The sequence below is a fragment of the Anneissia japonica genome, unplaced genomic scaffold (assembly GCF_011630105.1).
Source record: "Anneissia japonica isolate Jap-2015-1 unplaced genomic scaffold, ASM1163010v1 scaffold2471_len1564793_cov202, whole genome shotgun sequence".
NCBI lineage: Eukaryota > Metazoa > Echinodermata > Crinoidea > Comatulida > Comatulidae > Anneissia > Anneissia japonica.
The window spans coordinates 650,596-670,245 of record NW_022709610.1 but is presented as its reverse complement, the minus strand read 5'-3'; the positions used below and the strand labels follow the sequence as shown (position 1 = coordinate 670,245).

General features: G+C 34.2%; 1 protein-coding gene and 1 long non-coding RNA gene across 6 annotated transcripts in view; one reads left to right on the top strand and one right to left on the bottom strand.

Moving 5' to 3' along the window:
- Window positions 1-2,625: 2,625 nt before the first annotated feature.
- LOC117106765 lies at window positions 2,626-6,363 on the bottom strand. The gene is made up of 5 exons (XR_004445137.1): window positions 6,244-6,363; window positions 5,385-5,413; window positions 4,494-4,651; window positions 4,062-4,206; window positions 2,626-3,422 (listed from the first exon to the last, which is right to left on the bottom strand). It is a non-coding gene; the product is annotated as an uncharacterized LOC117106765 (long non-coding RNA).
- A 3,838-nt stretch (window positions 6,364-10,201) lies between these two features.
- LOC117106762 (WAS/WASL-interacting protein family member 1-like) overlaps window positions 10,202-19,650 on the top strand; it is a 33,927-nt gene continuing 24,478 nt past the window's right edge. For 3 of the 5 annotated variants that reach the window (XM_033248193.1, XM_033248189.1, XM_033248190.1), the window contains exon 1: window positions 10,202-10,359. The gene's annotated coding sequence lies outside the window, so the exon portion shown is untranslated. The remainder of the gene's footprint in view (window positions 10,360-19,650) is intronic. The other 2 variants (XM_033248194.1, XM_033248191.1) reach the window with 2 other exon arrangements.

The following is a 19,650-nucleotide window of genomic DNA, read 5'->3' as shown; positions in this document are numbered from 1 at the left end:
TCATTTAATACTAATTATAAATGAGCTATCGTTTTTGGTTTTTTTTATTATTGATTTTTAAAATGTTTTTGATTGTCATTTTCCATATTTCATTACCGATACATTAACGGCACATAATTAATCACAGTTTCATATAATTAGCAGGGAGCTGGAATTGTTCTGAACCTTACAGGGATTGTTGATGTACAGTGAAGTACATCCAATGGTCACACATCTTCTCTAAGAAAATAGCAAAAAAGAATCAATCTATTCATGTAATAATACGCCTTTGAACAAGTGACACAAACCACCAGTACAGTTGTGCATCAGGTTATATGCAGTAACAAGGGTAAATACAAGATGAAGCGCTAACGTCGACTGGGGGCTCACTTCCATTATAACGCTTGGATCTTACTATTTGTTTGATAGTAATAGGTGGTAGGCTACACCTATGAAACAGAGACGTACAGCGCCACCAGCAGTAGTTCATCCTTTATATTTTTATATGTTGAATTTTTTAGATACGTTTGTCAAATTCAGTCCCATAATAATAATTATTAATTATTAATTTATTTGGATATGCACTTTTTAATCAGTGGCACTCAACCACAAGGCTGGTGCATCCATAACAAGAAAAAATATTTAAAAAATATAAAAATTACAATAAAAAAGAAAGACATCAAAACAACAAGATAATAAAATCAGCTAAAACTAAAACATAGAGAAAATAGTTTTTATATTTTCTCTATGACAAAAAGAACATCATCAGTCTCTAGATGACAGTCTCCTGCAAAAGTAGGAAGCTTTCGAATTGTGCGGCGACGCTGGAACGGAATCACTCATGCGTGACCGTCCTACCTGGCGTCGTCCTACGTTCTCTGCATACGTAGATTTGGCCAAATTGCGTTCCAGAATCTACTCTACGAGGTGACCTTAACGTTCTCGCATGCGCAGATGACTTTTAGTGACGTCATTACGTTCTACGCCCTACCGTCGTCGTGCAATCGAAAGCATCCTAGTCGTACGGAAAACGGAACGTCCACCAGAGACCCTTGGCCACTTATAACGTCATCATTATATGCCATGTTTCAAGATTCAAAATAGGCCTTACGGAAAATTTGAGATGTACAGAATAGTTATAATAATTATAATTATAATGATGCCATGTTATTCGTGATTACAGTATAGGGGCCTATACAATTACTAATTTATTTTTTTTAGCGATTTGTTTATTTTTGTGAGTACTGAATTTTAAAAGTTCCGTTCAATTCAATACTCAAACCAATATTCGCAAACCCATTGGTGGTGCGAAACTGCCGAACGGTACGCTACGGTACCTCTAATCTACTTGCGTGAGTGTAGAAAGGTACGCGTTTACGTTGACGAGGGGTTTTGTTTCTACGTCAGACCTATTTAGCGGTCTATCGGATGCAAACTGCACTTTCATTTTCTAGCAATATACTCTATTTATGTTATAGCAATGTTTAAATTTTATTTAAAACACCGACGATAATTTGTGTAATTTTCTGTGATTAAATTTGTATTTACACACTTTAGCACATCCCGATGTTTACTAATATAATATTAACATGTTATTTCTCGGCCAATGATATTGTGCTACTACAGTATTATATTCGATTTATTCAAAATCTGAATCAACAAATCCTCAATGGCCCAATTGGTTAACCTGATTAAAGGCGTCTGCATATACAGCAGAAGGTCCCGGGTTCGAATCCCTGTTGGGGGAGCTTTTATACGCACTTGCAAAAGGGGGTAGCTGACTAAACTGACCCTGACCAGTTGTATTGCTTGACACTTTATATTTTTATCTTGGCCGAATAAATGAATAAAACTGGTATATAATCTCGGGTTATGGCCATTCTAAAATCGTGTAGGCCTAAATATAACTCTCCAATATTACTGGAGCAACCACTGGTCTTCGCCGTAAGTCCCATTTTCACTCGCTAAATCATAGGCAATAGGCCTAATGTTTTATTCGTATTCGTATAGGCCTATATTATATCTCTAATCATAAAACATATTATGTACTAAACTACTACTAACTTTTTTAAAGAATGTTAATGTAGTGTGGTTAAGTACAGTCATGGAGCTATAAGCTCCATGGTAAAGTAGACTAAAGACTCGTCCATTGCTCTGCCTACAACTTTGAATCATGTACCTCAAAGTGTCGAACTATTGGGCCTTCGTGCACAAGAATTTTGTCTTAAAATGGTTTTAAAAAGTAGAAAACCCCAACATACTTTTTTAGCGATGATTCACACAATACCCACCATCAAAACATCAAGGATATGTCCAGACCGCAAGGACTTAGCGCACACCTTTAATGAATATTCATAATCAGTTTACTAGATTGCCTTTTATGGAATGCAACTGAGCGGTTGTCTTAAGCAGTCCGTAAGTTACGGCACGGCAGTATAATATTCTTCAGTTCTTTAGGTAAACATGAATGTCTTTATATAGTTTTCAAATTCGGTTTTTGCCGTTATATATTCAAATAATAAGCTGCTCATAAGCTTCGCAATTTTTATCATAATGAGTTGGGGTGCAAGAATTTCTCAAATTATTGATTTATTTATATTTATTTATTTATTTATTTATTTATTTATTTATTTATTATTATTTAGGCACATTGGACAAGGATTTGTAACAGTGAGCAACCAAGACAACAATCTACCCTGTGATTGGAAGGCAACAAGCATCTTATTCACCAAGCTATGCAGCTCTATTTCTTTGGATACGCCTGTATTTACTGTACATTGCAAGCGCTTTTGGTTCTCATTACCCTGTTGTAACAATTCACTCAACAGGTGAAATGGTTTGAATTTTTGCTCAGCGTGATTAGGTTTATCCACAGGTATCACAATTTATATGTGCAATTTATATGTGGAAAAACAAGCAGAAATGACCTGTAATGAATGGGTGTGTCTTATCGCCGTTGACTAATGCGCATGCGTTACCGGAAAGTAGGCCTACGTTTAGTGTAGTGATTGATACAGTATTGTATAGCGTATGTCGTATAGTAACTCTCACACATTAATTTTCTGTTTATAAATTCACATTAAGAGTATTTTAATCTTGTGCCCGTATTCGTTAACCTCAAGCACTCGGGGCACACCACACTATCGTGTGACTGGCTGTCATCAGCGCGGTATTGTTCACAAATTCGTTGACTGCAGCACTTCCAGTAATAACGCGATGTTACGTAATCGTAACTTTTTCAATGGATCGGTGTTCAGTTATAGTTATTAAAACGGCATGAATATGAATGTTTTTTCGAATTGCTCATTATTCATCGGTAACTGCGCATGCTCTTCAGAAGAGTTACCGTATTTGGCTTGGTGGTTCACATCAATCCAGCTTTGAATCAACAAAACAGAACCTTGTTTGCATCCGATGACGTCATCAACAGTTCAAATTCCGTCCTAATATTATTAAAATGAGAGGTATGTGGTTAATAAAAGAAAGTGTCCAAGGACAAAATACACGGGACCATGTATTATAATAATCTGTGATGTCAAGAACATAAATATTATAGGCCTATAAGTTTTATTTTAGTGTTAGAGTCTCGTCTGCGGCGTCCTGTACCGGTATCGAAATACCCAACCTTCTGTGATATATGCCTATTTCAATATCAAAAGAATTGAACAGAGTATTATAGTCTTATGCCTGACATACTGCATGCAACATTTATTCTGAATATTGAACTTATGATAAAATAATTGTATTCTTTTAATTGCATCATATCACAGCCGATCTGAATTTTATAGACAAAAACTGCACCAGGCATGAGCGTATAAAAACTGATAATTTCATCACGAAGACATTAAACAGTATTCACATCGGATCATCCGCAACCAAGTTCGGACTGCGTTTCGTGCGCTGAACGCCATCGTCCCTATCTTCATTGATTCGATTTTCTGATCGGTTCGGTAGGCCTTCCGATCAGAAAATTCGCATTCGGTGCGAATGCAGGTTTAGATAGGCTACGCCTATGTAATGTTACGGATTATGAAATTTTGAATCGTTTAAATATAAGTAGGCCTAATACAGTATAAGCCTACCTCTCAATCACATTGTCCAAGTGGGGAGGGGCTCGGAGCTCCGATTGCAGGCCATTCGCTTTCGGGTGTACCCCATCCACTGTCCAAACTCAGATGGTCCCGACGCCATCACTGAATCTTTTCCATCAATTTGTAAACACTTCATCTATAGGTCACATGAAATTTAATCAGTATAAACACACCTTACAAATTAAAATTTATAGGCCGATAAGGCCAACCAGCAAACTCGTTATAACTATGTAACATTTTATCAATACTTATTGCTTGCTGGACGATTTGAACTATTCAAGTAGGAGTTATTTGCCTTTATCATGATTGTGACTTTTGACATACTACAGTATATATTGCAATTTCTGGAAACCGATAAGAATAGATAAAGCTCTATTTACTATAAATTATTGTATTGGATATTAGATTATGATGTTTGTCCACCTTATTAAATATCTGACGTCACAATTGACACAGGCTTATGTCACATGGACTATAGACGGTCAAACACACCCTCTTCTGTGCATGCTCAATCTTTTTAAAAATTGTTCCCTGTAATAATCCTAATGTACAGTATTCTGCTTGTTGTCTCGGGTTCCACACTAAAAAAACAAGTACAGTAATACAAATTTATTGAAGCTGCGCTTTCGTAACAGTGGCACCTCATCACAGCTCTATTACTATTACAAAACATTAAACAGATCAAGATCATTTAAAAAGCAAGATTTGCTGGATAAATGTATCTCATTCGAGCATCTTACTTAAAACACAACTATAACATGTAACACAGTAAACTGACTGTTAATATAAAACAGTACCGTATACTATAATATTATAACATAGTAATAATAATAATAATATACTGTATTATATATACTTTAATAATAAAATGATAATATATAGAATAATTAAGGTTAAGTAGAAACGTAAAAGCTAATTTTATGCAATCACTTACTAGCTAGTTTTTACAAGAATTAAATAATTTAATTAAAGTATGAAGTTTTCAAATTCATTACCAATTAAATAATAGGCTTTAATAAATTCGTACTGACCTAGTATTAAACGCAATATTGATTTATATGTGAATTAATATAGATTTATCCTTACCATAAACAACAAACATTTCATTTTTGTAAACAGGATCTTTTAGAATAAAGGTTCCAGTCATCATCATAGGCACAACAAAGAAACATTTATGACATGCATGGATTGAAGACAATCGATGAAAATTGCAAGAAATTCATAGAAACGATTCATTTTATTGTTTTATCCATAATTTTTCCTATTGAATTTTAATTGAAAAATTATGTTCACTTCGCTTTATGCTGTACGTACCTGAATTGGATTTATATTCACCACTCTACCTAGAATAATAGAATTTCGTTATCATAAATAATTTTTTTCATAAATAAGATACCTTTATATTTACAATTTTAGAATTCCAAATGCATTCTTAGATATATTTTATAACATTCCCAATACGATGCTGTAGCCACTTAAGGTAATAATATTAACCTTTAATACTAGGCCTATCTGGTGACTGAATTGTTTTATTTATATCTGTCTCTTATACACATCTAGTCGTGTAGCATAGCTCTCAACGAATGTAGTCCTGTAAATAAATGAATAAAGAAATTGTGTAATAAAATGCCTCTGGCGGGACTCGAACCTGCGATCTCTCGCTGTCAAGGCGAGTGTCAAAACCATTAGACCACAGAGGCTTCATGGTTGAACAGATTCAAATACCACCAGATACACTCCATTACACAATAGATACGGCTAGAAACAAATAATTGCATATAATATAAATCAAGTTAAACTATATATTAATCATCAAAGAACGGTAAATACAGTGTCCGAATAAAGGACATAATAATACATCGTGTAGCATAGCTCTCAAATAAATGAATAAATGCAAATAGTTGCATATAATATAAATCAAGATAGCCGTATGTATGTCTATCTTGATTTATATTATATATATATATATATATATATATATATATATATATATATTGCAGCCATATAATAATAATAATAATAATAATAATAATAATAATAATAATAATAATAATAATAATACTAATAAACATAGGCAGTGCAACCCATAGAAAGCACATTATAATTTACAATAGGCCTATATTGTGTTTGTTTCAACAACACGAAAAATCACAAGAAGATACTGTATACCTACAAAAAGAAATTAAGCATTGAGTAATTAAAATGAAGGCTAGAGTGTCTATCGACATCATGCTCACAGAATTACTCGATATCGTATGAAATGAAGTGGACTGCTGCCAAAAGCTCATTGATTCTGCAATATACAATATCTGATATGTTATGTCTATTTCAATCAAAATTTCAGCCATAATTTTGCAACATTAAAGCATGAAAAATACCAATGAGCTATTATTTTTCGTCGTAGACAGGTAAGAATAGATAATTAAGTCTATAATGTGCTTAGTTACCAAATTAGATTCGATAGCGTTCGATTTTTTTTTCAAGCAATGACTCACTCTACTGTATCCCATCACATAGGTTGGAAAATACCTCCAAGTACGCTCTTATTTTGACGTCAGAAAATACATTTGACACAAGTTTCTGATACTGGCATCCGATCTACGAGTCTTAACGACAGAGGACGCTCTATCCGTTATCTAATTTATGTACAAAAGATGACGCATTATATAACTTCAGTCAATGCCTTTTTGAATACAGAAATCATTGTCCAATACGATAATTCAATTCATTTATTGACAGAGCTCAATGAAAAATATAGAACAAAACACAACTAAATAAAGATGAACCAATATTTTAAAACTAGTATAATCCTATAAAAATATCAATACTGTATATATGAAAACACATGCAATATTATTGTTATTAAATGTACAATTGACCTGCATTCAAAATGATTAGTTACATACAAATACTTATCTACAAAACAAATTACAACTATAAATTGGTCTATTAAACAGTTTAATATCAACAAATATATGTGATATAGACTTTAAAAATAGTAATATTTTGTCAGAAAGAAAAGGGGGGAAGTTGTAGGCCGTCGGTCCCATGATTTATGTGTAGTTTTACTATTAGTTACTGTCATTATCGTGGAGCTTCAGCAATTGAACTATTTTACGAATGTACCTGATGGGACAGAAATAAAAGGAATAAATCGTTTTGTTGTCTACTGTATTTTAATTGTAAAAGAATATTCCTCGTAAACTTACAAATCTTCATGAAAAACATAGTAGTAGGACCCCTAAAACATCGGTGAATCAACTGATTTCGTTTGATACTTATAAGCAAAGGTCCAAAGTTCCCCGACAACTGGTTCACCCCCATCCTCACCTAGCCACAGCATTTTAAAGAATTAGGCATCCCTGGAGCAAAACTGTAAAAATGCAAAACTGTAAAAAATCTAACTTTTTCCAAATTGTCATTCCTTGTTCTCCTCTATTTTGCTTTCCTAAATTCGCCACTGATAATGATGAATTAAGTAAATCACCTTTATGTTTGTGAAATCAAAATGCTAATTAATGTGTGCTTCCAATCTCCCTACTCATGTTTGATCGTAAATTAGACTGTATTATTTCCACTAATTGTAGTCGCAATAATACTTGCACAAAAGTGAAATTCAAAAAGAGGAAGAAAGGAAAACCTCTTGATTGATTTTAAAAGTAGGCCTATTGTACATGCAAAGAGACTAAATTAATGACTGTTTTAAGTTTAACTAACTTGTTTTCCATGGTTCGCAAGCTAATCAGTAGATAATAAATCATAATTTTTATGAATGTTAGCTTGCACGAAATAGGCCTATATAAGCGGGCATAATTATGATTACCAGGATAATTTGAAAAACATTATATGATGAGTATTTCAGTGGCAAATTTAAGGGGCCAGTCAGCCGGCCCACCCTCCCTCCGTAATTTTTGTTCAAAAGTTAAAAGTGGAGAAAAATGAAAATTATATTCAAACTTAGTCTGAGATTGCCATTTTCGGCCAAGCAGAGGTGCCATAATCATAAATTTTCTTACCTCAACCCCAACCCTGTTGGTGCTAAGGTGGTCTACACTCTCCATCTGTAAAACCCCTCCCTGGGCCCAGCTCTATTTAAAATTCCTGGATCCGCCAATGTATTTTGAAAATGTGGAAATGTTAATTGCATTCCTTAATATCAATTGATAGGCCTACGACTTATAAAAGGTTATAGGAGCCAGTGCTTCCTCACCGAGGCCCCGGAAGCCCCCTGGCCCCCACCAAGACTTGGGCCTACGGCCCAAGGTTTCTTATTTTGCATTTTGTCCCTCACCCCCACTTTCAACCACGGATCGACGCCCTTGCCTGAGGCGGTAAGGCAAGCCTGTTCATGATTGACGCTGCGAGTCTTACCCAGCGGTGGTGGACCTTTCCTGTCATTCGACACTATTTCTACCCCTCCTGTTATACTTCTACACTTTTGGAGTCCTTTGGAGGTCGATACTTACCCAACAGAACCATAATTATCATCATCAACATCATCATCATCATCATCATCATCATCATCATCGTCGTCGTCGTCGTCGTCATCATCATCATCATATTATTTTTGCAGTTTTAGGTCAAGTAGTAAAGCCCCGTAAAAAAAATATTAGTTTATCACCCGCTCCCTCATCACTTTTGGGGAAAATCAGTTTTTTTTTTTGTTTTTTTTTTTTCAATCAACATATATTTTTATTTCAAACGGTTTTCCATCTTTTTTCACTTGAAAATGTCATGGTTTCTTGCAAATATGTTTACTGGTACAACAAAAACATCTTTTTTAAATATAAATTTGATTCCACTCTTATGACTTTTTATATATGTGTCCCTAACCATTGATTTACTTTACTTGATAGGGTGATGATAAACTAATATTTTTAAGGGGCCTAAGCTGGAAGAAAGTTTTAGACAGTGCCCATTAATGGAAGGATTTTAATACTGAATGGAAGTCCTTGGCTTAATTGCTTAACCGTTTTTCTTCGATTGTCGCTTCCAACCGTCTAGGTGCGTCTTTGTGACTTGACATTGCTTTACGGAAGTTCAAGAGTGTATATTTTATAAATAATTAAATTTAAAGTACAATTTCTTAGCAAGGTTACAATGGTGATAATTCTAATCATGTTTGGCATGAGGATAGTGATGATGATGATGATGAGGATAAGGGTGATGATGAGGATGAAGATGATGGTGGCGTGGCGGTGGTGATAGGTAATGAATCATCAGTCAGTGAATCGATCAATCATTCTGATATGATAAGCAGGTGTCCTGATTAATTGAAAGCTAATCCGTTCACTGGTTATCATTCTGTCTCTTATACACATCTCGTTTGGAATGGAGGTTGGTTCAAACCATTGGTCCGACGTTGGTTAGAGGTTGTAATTAAGATGTGATTATACGATATATGATATCCGACGTCGGTAAACGTTAGTTTTTTTTTTGCTGATAGCCAAATTGTTAATAAGTTACAGAATAAGACCAAAATAATCACTACAATAAGACGCCATTTATTAAACGAATACATGGTAAGAAAGTGCTCCATCGTAAATGTTATGCTGTTGTTAATGTTTTACTGCTTTTAATTGGCTCTCGGCAAACAGGGTTTCGCCAAAATTAAATGGTTTTTGATCGGCAAACTAGTGGAATTATAAAGTGGGTTTCGACATTCTGGCCTAGATGCCCCTAGATCCGTCAAAAAGCCTAAATATGGCGGGGACAATTTAACGACGTTGTTAGTTATAGTGTTTAAAATGGATACATACAGCTTGATTGTCCCGAATGAAATGGGTTTTAAATTGTGTGCTTTTTGGGTTTTTTTGTGCAAGTGAGAAGTGGAAAGGAAGGATCAGACTAAATTTTAAATTTTTATATTCTATTGTTTTTTTTTTTTTGTTTTTCTTTTACAATATTGGATTTAATTTTTTATCGGGCATTTGAAATTGAGTTGTTCAAGACTCTTTCTTGTTAATGTTAATTTATTTTTTTGTATTTTTAACAGACGGGCAAAACGACGAGTGCCACTAATACAAGTTATACTGCAGATAAACTGGATTAGTTATAGCGACCTCTGTTGGCGCGAGGGTCTATATCATTTCATCATTTGCCTGTACCCTCTTAGCCATTTAGGGATTTCTCCAATCAGCCATTTTATATCAGGAAGTCGACGAACACAGCCGAGCGAATCTTCGATTTCCGGGTTTTGGGTGGACCGATGTATGTAGTGTAGAGCATGATATGACAAGAGTAGCATTTATTTACCGTATACGACGTCTATTTAAACAACGTTCTATAGGTAAGACAATGTTTTCATGAATAGGCATTCTAGTAAAAAGGATAAAAATAAAAAATAAAATCTAAATTTTTGATAAAAACCACTTGTTTTGGTATGAGCATCTTTTTTGTGTATTTGATCAGCCTTCTTTTAATCCTAACTAGGCCTAGGCCAGGGCTTAGGCCTAGACTAGGGTTGGCCATTCGTTACGACGCTAGCTAGGCCTTGGTAGTATGGATTGTAACTTTCAATGCATATGCAAGAAGGTGATCTTGAACCTATTGAATGAAATTTTGCTTTGTATATTATGGTTTAGTATTATAGGGTGTGACCTACCATTTGGTTGATATATTCAGTGAACTGATGAAGCATTTTGCCAGTCGCATTTCTTTCTAATCTTGTTCAATTGTTTGTAAACAAGACTTCAAAGGGGTGCCTGGACAGACAGGTCTGTAGGCCTAGAGTTGCCTAGGCTAGACCGCAGTAGACCTTAGCCTAGGCTAGGTAGGTCTAGCCATGAAGGTCAACATCATAGGCAACATCACTAACAAGCCAGTCTTGTTATTTATTATATATTTAAACACTTTTTAATAATTAAGACACAGTCACATTCCTAATTAAATTACTGTTCACCTTGGTTACTTTTCCAACAATTTTGCGCAAATTGACTTTGCTGATTTTGGAGCTGTGCATTACAGCATTGTCGTAACTAGCCCAAATGGTACTTACCTAATAGGTTTGTGCTTCCCATCTGGCTACCCTATATGTTGACTCATTGAGTCCACGGCTTGAATAGACCGATTTGGCGTTGTTTGCTTACAGCTGGCCACGTGACGTACAGTAGGTATAACCATAGAAATCGATGCAGTACAATTTTGTTATGGCTGCGAAAACAACCACTACTGTTAACATGAGAAATAAATGGCAAGGAAAGTCAGTACGATTGAATTAGTGTTTATTTACTTATTCTAGCATTCTTCTTGCATTGATTGCTTTAAAGACTCCTGTGCATACCTGAACAGGCCATAGATATACAGGAGCTTAGGCTTAAAATTTGTCGAAAAATTTAAAATGTTTTGTGCCAGTATCCTTTGGAACATTAACAAACCATTTAAAGCAAAATTTCAATTTCCAATCAATTTGGTATATTTTACTGGCGTCCCAACCAAGATTATTCATCATCTACGGCACAGGGTGCTGTTGCTACCGATGCACCGGGACATATGTTTTTCTTTATTATGACCAATATTTGCTGTTGTTATCCCTAATTGCCTTGGATGACCAGTCACAAAAGTTAATGATCTTTACAGCAATAACAAGGCCGCCATAGCAATCTATGCACACTCTGCTCTGCCAGTCCATTGTTTACATCTAACACCAAAGTTAGGTCACATGATGTCCATCATTGTATTGGTCTATGACTTAACATTATACTTAATTTCACTGAATTATTAGGATATCAAGAGTGACAAGATACATTTTTTTTTTTATTTGATTGTAATTAAATATTAATTAGTTACTTTTACTGTACATAAACATTTTTATAGGACAGGCATTCATGTAATAAATTTGATTAATTGATAGATTGATTGATTGAAGTGGGGATCAGTGCATTTGGAGAAGTATGGTAGTTGGTACTATCTCATAATAATTATTAATAAATGTACTTACTTGCTTTTTATTCATTTTTAGTTCCTATGCATGTAATGCAATAGGAACTATTGTAATCAATTTCACTGTTTTCCTTTGTGTTTTATTGTGTGTAGTATGTGTGTGCGTATGTGTGATATATATATACGTATATATGTATGTATAAGTACATATATATACACGTATATATATAGGGAATATATATTTTTTTAAGTCGTGTATCATGCATAGGAACGTTGACGCCTGCAAGGCTCTTGTCATGTAAGTTCCTTACAATTTAAACGCGTGCGTCTATACATATATATATATAAATACATGTATACGTATATATATATACGTGTATATATATATACGTATATATGTATGTATAAGTACATATATATACACGTATATATATAGGGAATATATATTTTTTTAAGTCGTGTATCATGCATAGGAACGTTGACGCCTGCAAGGCTCTTGTCATGTAAGTTCCTTACAATTTAAACGCGTGCGTCTATACATATATATATATAAATACATGTATACGTATATATATATACGTGTATATATATATACGTATATATGTATGTATAAGTACATATATATACACGTATATATATAGGGAATATATATTTTTTTAAGTCGTGTATCATGCATAGGAACGTTGACGCCTGCAAGGCTCTTGTCATGTAAGTTCCTTACAATTTAAACGCGTGCGTCTATACATATATATATATAAATACATGTATACGTATATATATATACGTGTATATATATATACGTATATATGTATGTATAAGTACATATATATACACGTATATATATAGGGAATATATATTTTTTTAAGTCGTGTATCATGCATAGGAACGTTGACGCCTGCAAGGCTCTTGTCATGTAAGTTCCTTACAATTTAAACGCGTGCGTCTATACATATATATATATAAATACATGTATACGTATATATATATACGTGTATATATATATACGTATATATGTATGTATAAGTACATATATATACACGTATATATATTAGGGCCTATATACTTTTTAAGTCGTGTATCATGCATAGGAACATTGATGCCTGCAAGGCTCTGGTTTATTCAAGTTCTGTCGGCATTAGACAAAAACAAAAATAAAAACAACAATAAATACCAATGAAGAGAGTGATTAACAGGCAGAAATACACCTCTGTAACAACCAATCCCCTATTGAAGATAATCTATAAACTAATAAACAAAAACATTCAAAATAAATAATATTATGTAAAATATAATGAAATATGAAAATTCAATTAAAACAACTTTCCACACTGCATCTAGTTCATCAACCTTAGGAAAACCATGTGCACACATTTTCAATTGCAAAATTAGATTCAAACTAATTTTCTTCACTTTTTGCTAAAGGCATTTTGCTCTTTTGGGTAGCCATTTTCAGATGGCCACTTTCCAAGTTAAAAGTTCAATTAATTTTTTCAGTACAGATGGGCTGTGTGGTTCTAGTTCATAATGATGATGTGAATGTAATTGGTTCTGTTTGTTTTGCATGGTTTGGGAATTTTTATACTGTATTCTTCAGTTAATAGTATTTTGGTTATTTCCTGGTCTAGCTGTTTTTATTGCTTAATTTTAATTTAACCGACCTGTGGCTGTTTGCATTGGATTTTTCAGGCCGGTCAAAGTAGCTTTTACTTTTTTATGGAACATAAAAATCACCAGATTAGTTTCAATTTTACCAACTACATAGTGATCCAATTGGAAATTTACTGTATTTAAACTTTCTATTGTTTTATGAAACATAAAAATCTCCAGATTCAGTTTTTTTCAAAATTTTAGTTGTGGTGGTGTAGTGACATGACACTATGCAAGGATTGTTTTGCTTGGGCTGGGTGCTGGGTGGGATCGCAATTTCTATGTAGCCCTATATTTTGGTTTGGGAGTTACAGTAGCTTGGTGTATTTATTTTATTTCAAAGACCTTCATCTAAAAAAATTATAGGAGAAGCTCTATTGCCTCTCCTCAGAATACCTATTTTCTGCACATCTCAATGACAAAATCGGCCTATTTCAACAACATTTTGAAGACATCACCAAAATAATGATTATACAGTAAATTTGAGAAAGTAGAAATAAATTTCTTAAGCCTCAATCGCACTGGATTAAATTTTGGGAATATGTAACCGTCATCACGGTAAACATTTCTAGGCTAAATGTTACCGTTAATCACACTTTTCAGCTCGGTTAGTTTTCCCGAGTAGTGTAAAATTAACTATTGAGGGCGGTACATTTTGACCCGTAACACAACCTGTACTGACATGACCTACAGCCTTCTGATCCCTTGATCTGTTTCGCGTGCTGATTTGCACTTACTTTCTTGCTAGTTCTTACCGAAATCGTTGGAAAAAGAAAATGGCTGAAAAAAGCAAAGAAACGCAGAAAAAAGTTGAAAGTGGAAAGAAGAGACGTAACTACTATTTAAGGGAAAGTAACACGTTAGAAAATAATGGTTTCTGATCAACTAGTCGAATAGTACGATATTCGTACGATCAATACAGCACAGTAGTATAAAATTTGCGCGAAAAAGGTCACCCAATGAACAATGAGGCTCGGGATTCGGTTAATTTAACCGACCTGTGGCTGTTCGCATTGGATTTTTCAGGCCTGTCAAGTAGCTCGGTAGGAATTCCTGAGTAAATTTCACCTTCGAAAACTAACCGGCGGCGACAGACAAGTTAACCGAGCGGGACTATCCGCACTGGATTTTTTCAGTCAAACTTACCGACAAGACGGTTAATTTTTACTGAAATAAATCCAGTGCAATTGAGGCTTAAATCTAATATTTAAATGTAAGTCAATGTTACATGTTTTGCCTAAGTATAAAATCGAGTTTGCCTGCAATGCCTACCTGCACATGGCTACGGGTACAGTAGTTAACTTGCATTATGTTTCTAGGCTATGCAGATGCATCTTTGTCTAGTCTAGTGTAAATTATACTCTACATCCTCCGAATCAAGAGACGTACTGTATACTGTATTTTGTTGACTATTAAAATTTAATTTGTGATTAAAAACAAATCTGCTTTATTTTATGAATTAATTATGATCAGGGAGCGAACAAGACCGCTATTTTGTATGTTATATGTGAGAAACAGGGAGCCGAATCTCAAGTATTTGCATGCAAGAATCTTCCCATGTGTATGCTTTCCAAGTGCTGGTATGGTAGTGGGCGATTTAGAACTGCCATTTTCAAGAGGGTATTACTAATACTATGAATATGTTTTTACTACTATTAATATGCGTGTTGTGAGTGTAATTTTCACTAGGTAGACTGGGTTAGCCTTACCTTTTTGGGAATTTCCACCGAATGTCGGTATGAAAAAATACATGTCTTGCATGAAATCCATGTAAATAAACGTTTATTAAACGTAGGCCTAAATATGAGTTACTGTGGCTTTAGTTTAATGCAAAATTTGATAGATTTTGATTAAATAAACAACGTTTAAAATACAATTTTTGTAATTTGTTTTAGTTTCCTCCTAAATCAAGAGGCCCTATTTTTTGCTCTCCTTAGATTGTTTTGAGGAGCGCGAAGGACGCCGGTGCAATCATGATCATTTGAATAAAGCTCGGTTTTAATATTTTGGTTTTATTTTAATTATTTATTTAATCATATTTTTGTACCGTTTATCCAACACAAAGTTTATTTGTGCTATATACAGTAACTCCACCTAATTTATTAATTTTATATTTGCAGCTCTACAGTAGTAACAGTGGCTGGGTTTGTATTGAGCATTCGGCAGCCCCACTATTGATGCATCGATTGGTAAACATCTAAGCCAACAGTAGACAAATTTTAAAAGGCTTTGCAAAAAATTTGCAAAAGCGGAAAAATGGAGAATAGATTAGAGGCACGTAAAGCCCGTACCCTCTAATGCGGTAGTCTGCAGCGCCCCTGACCCATATGGTCCCCAAAGAACCACAAATGCTGGTTGCCAAATAACATGAGTAAACTATTCTAAACCTGACTTCTAGTACCCAAATTAAAGCTTAAATTTCGCAGGGACCCAACTTTTAACCTTGGTAAAATTGGCGACACAATGTTAGTACTGTAGGCATATAATCATTGTTTTATAGAAATAATAAGCTTTATTTATAACACAGAAACTTGGCTCAACTAACAGTTGTTATTCTGCAAGGTCGTGTATACACAAATTTACTGCTAACCAGAAAATAAAAACAAAACTAAGAAATATAACCTAAAAATGACTTAAAATTAAGTTTATTTTACACAATTGTTTAAACTACCATATTCTTATTAAACTAGACTTATATCTTAAATTAACTTAATTACACTGTACAAATTTACTGGAACACAAAACAAAAATACAGTAGTTTATGTCATAAATTACCAAATTTCCATCAATACATAAAAGTATAGTGTGCCTGCCTCTCTTGCTACAGTATGGTCGATTTTTATTGTCAAGAAATGTTATTTTGACTGATGTAATATTGAAACTTAGTTGACACTAAAGTGACAAGCAGTCAGAGTCAGGAGTTAAGTGACATTTTGCTGAAAATTCAAGATTAAAGGGGAAAACAGCATTTCTGATGTTCTCAAAATGTTGCACAATCAAGAAATATGCTGCCTTCAGAAATACATACATACATACATACTTGACATTACAGCATTTTATCACTATTTCATGAAGATTATTTGAGTGCTTTTATTGTATTTAGTACTGTAGTATTGTAGCAATGAAATACTTAAGTAGGCAACCAGGAAACTCTTTGAAGCAAAAAAAAACTCTGCTCAAGTAGTTTAAAATATCTCATAACCTCAAACAACCTTTTTTTGCCAGCTAGATTTCAAGGTTGAAGAACTTTTATTGGCCTACTATATATAAAATATAGAAATTTTTTATGCTTAGTAAATAAGATAAGATAAGATATAATTTATTCATCCAATTTCTAACAATCGGAAAATTGCTTTCCTTTGGCAAAGAAAACAGTAAAACACAGAAATACAGAGCACAGACAAAATACACAAAAAATATGTCCTAATAAAACAACAGACAAAAAAAAAGTTTAAAATAGCCACAATTACCGGCGAGTTACCTGCTTATTAAAAATAGAAATAGAATTCGGAATAAAAGAGTACCTGTACCTAGATGTGAGAACGTGGTACACACAATCTTATACCAGACCTATTATAATTTAAAAATATACCGAGAGGGTGTGTTTTATCCTTAATTATCTTATTTACTTTCGATTGAGTCCGGCTAGTGTATAATGTTTCAATAGTTTCAATTACAGAGACCTCTCCTATAATACGTTTGGCAGCCTTAGTTATACGTTCAAGTTTAGCTATATTTTTTTCCGACATGTTAAAAGTTAAAATGCTAAGAAAAACAGATTTGTAAAATAAGATCCATATAGTCTTGTCAACATTAAAACAGCTAAGTTTTCGTAAAAAAATATAAGCGTTGATTTGCTTTGCGTCGTGTAATTTCTGATGGAGTTGAAAAATTAAGTTTGTGATCTATAATAGTACCTAAATATTTGTATTTGTTCAATAGATTCATTTTTAAATTTTAGTAATTCTAAACCATTTTGCTCTTTTCGGAAATCAATTAGCATCTCTTTAGTCCCTTCATTTTATTATTGAGCTCCTCACCCCTTTGCTCTTCCCTCCCCCATTTCAATAACCTTAAATACTGTACGACACTGCATTTACAGATTGTTTTATATCTGGATTGTAGATTAATGCCCACAGTATCAGTAGAAAGAATGTATGTATTTTTATTTGGTTTACATTATGTGCCCGGTGACCACAACAACCCTATTTGCCCGAAACGTAGTGTGTCATGGTTTTGTTAGGTCTTCCTCAGTTTTCTCACGGTCTATCACAGTATCCTGAGTGTCCGTGGGGGAAAGAGGCTGCTGAGTCCTGGAGGCTCACAGGCGCACTACGGTTCGGCCCATGGTCTACCACAGATGCCAATAAGTTCTCTCCCGGCACCGTCACGTTCTGATGGCGTAACTCGCGTTTCTCACATTTGGATCAAGGTCTGACACGTTTTTCATGGTTTGCCACTTGGCTTTCTACAGACACCAGGCAGCTTTGCAGCATGTTTGTACCCACAGTACAAAAAGAAGACCCTGGGGCGGCCCTCTTCCTAGCAGGTGCATCTTCTTCAGTCTCCTAAGCCTCTGGTTCAGTTTCCTGTTCGGTGACCGAGTCAGCAGCGCGTATCATGTCCATCCCGTTCACAGTCATCCCGTTCACAGTGGCCTGAAATGTTGCTGCTGTGGCCACCAGGAACATAGTGTATATCTATGCACTCAGTACCACTGTGAAACACTTTACACAAAAAGTATTCATACTGTAGTGGAAAAGAGAGAAGCTTTGACTGCCATTGGATCAGAGCCATATGATCGCTGTAGCTGTACTATGCACACAGTACAGTATAGTAGAGAATCACTTAGTTCCAGTTTGTGATATAATGCAAGCCTGTGGCTGGATCAAACCTTAACGTTGCGTGCACGTCAACTGTCATGTTAATGTTTCATGTTTTGTTGTGTCACTGAAAAAGATTGTCATTTAATATTAGGAAAGCGTACCCCAGTTATTTTACAGTTGATTATGGAATTTTTATCACTTTAGGGGTGTTGCCATAAAATTAGTAAAATGGTTGATTAGGCAGAGAAATATGTGCATAGACCTGTTCTACATTGGCATGAAATATGGCAAATGAACTGTGTATTAAACATGTTTGTTAAATTTCTTTCATTTTCTCTCTGACTAATCACTTCCATACCTTGTTTATCATTAATCAATTTACAATATTTATATTATTTAATATCTTGCATGGTGGTTATCAAATTAGTTATCACAAGTGATTTTTTTCTTATGTGTAAATATATCTAATTTGATTATATTTCTAAAGAGACAAAAAAAAAGAAATCAACTTCCCTTTACTTGAAAAAAATCGGCTGAATAGTTTTTATTTTATGATCAATTTTGTATTTTACTGAGATGAGGAACTTGCGTAATTTCCTATAATATCACTTTTCTTATACTTTGACACATCACATAAATTAAATAAATGAGACTTTGTAGTACAAATTGGGTTAAATGTGTTATGTTTTATGTTTATTGTCACATATATTTTACACACCCGTTAAATATCAACCATTTTGAAAAATTACCATTACCAGAATTGGGCTCTGTACTGGCATCCCATCCCTACTCTCCCTTCCTCACTCCCCCAACCCTGTGCGTTTATATACAATTAGTATGAAGAAGGCAGTTTTATGTACAACAGTTCAAATTGTTACAAAATGGTACATTCTATTTCTCAACACGTACTGTAAAACCAGAAACTTTCGCGAATCACCAATTTGGTCGTTTTCGCGACATAAAACTTTCGCGAATTGCAAAAATAGAGTACAAAATTTTTATTCCTTAATCCAGAGAATACTGTACTAATAATTGAAATACAAAAGTCAAAATTATTTTCTTATCTTCACTATTCTGTCGAAATTTCTGCCATAATTTGGAGGAAAAATGTGTTTATATGTACCCAATAAATGTAACTTAGACATATTGTGTCTTTTAAATTGATCGTTTTCTGTATTCTGTGCTGTAGTAACAACATTGGCATACTTCCAATACTGGTACTTTTC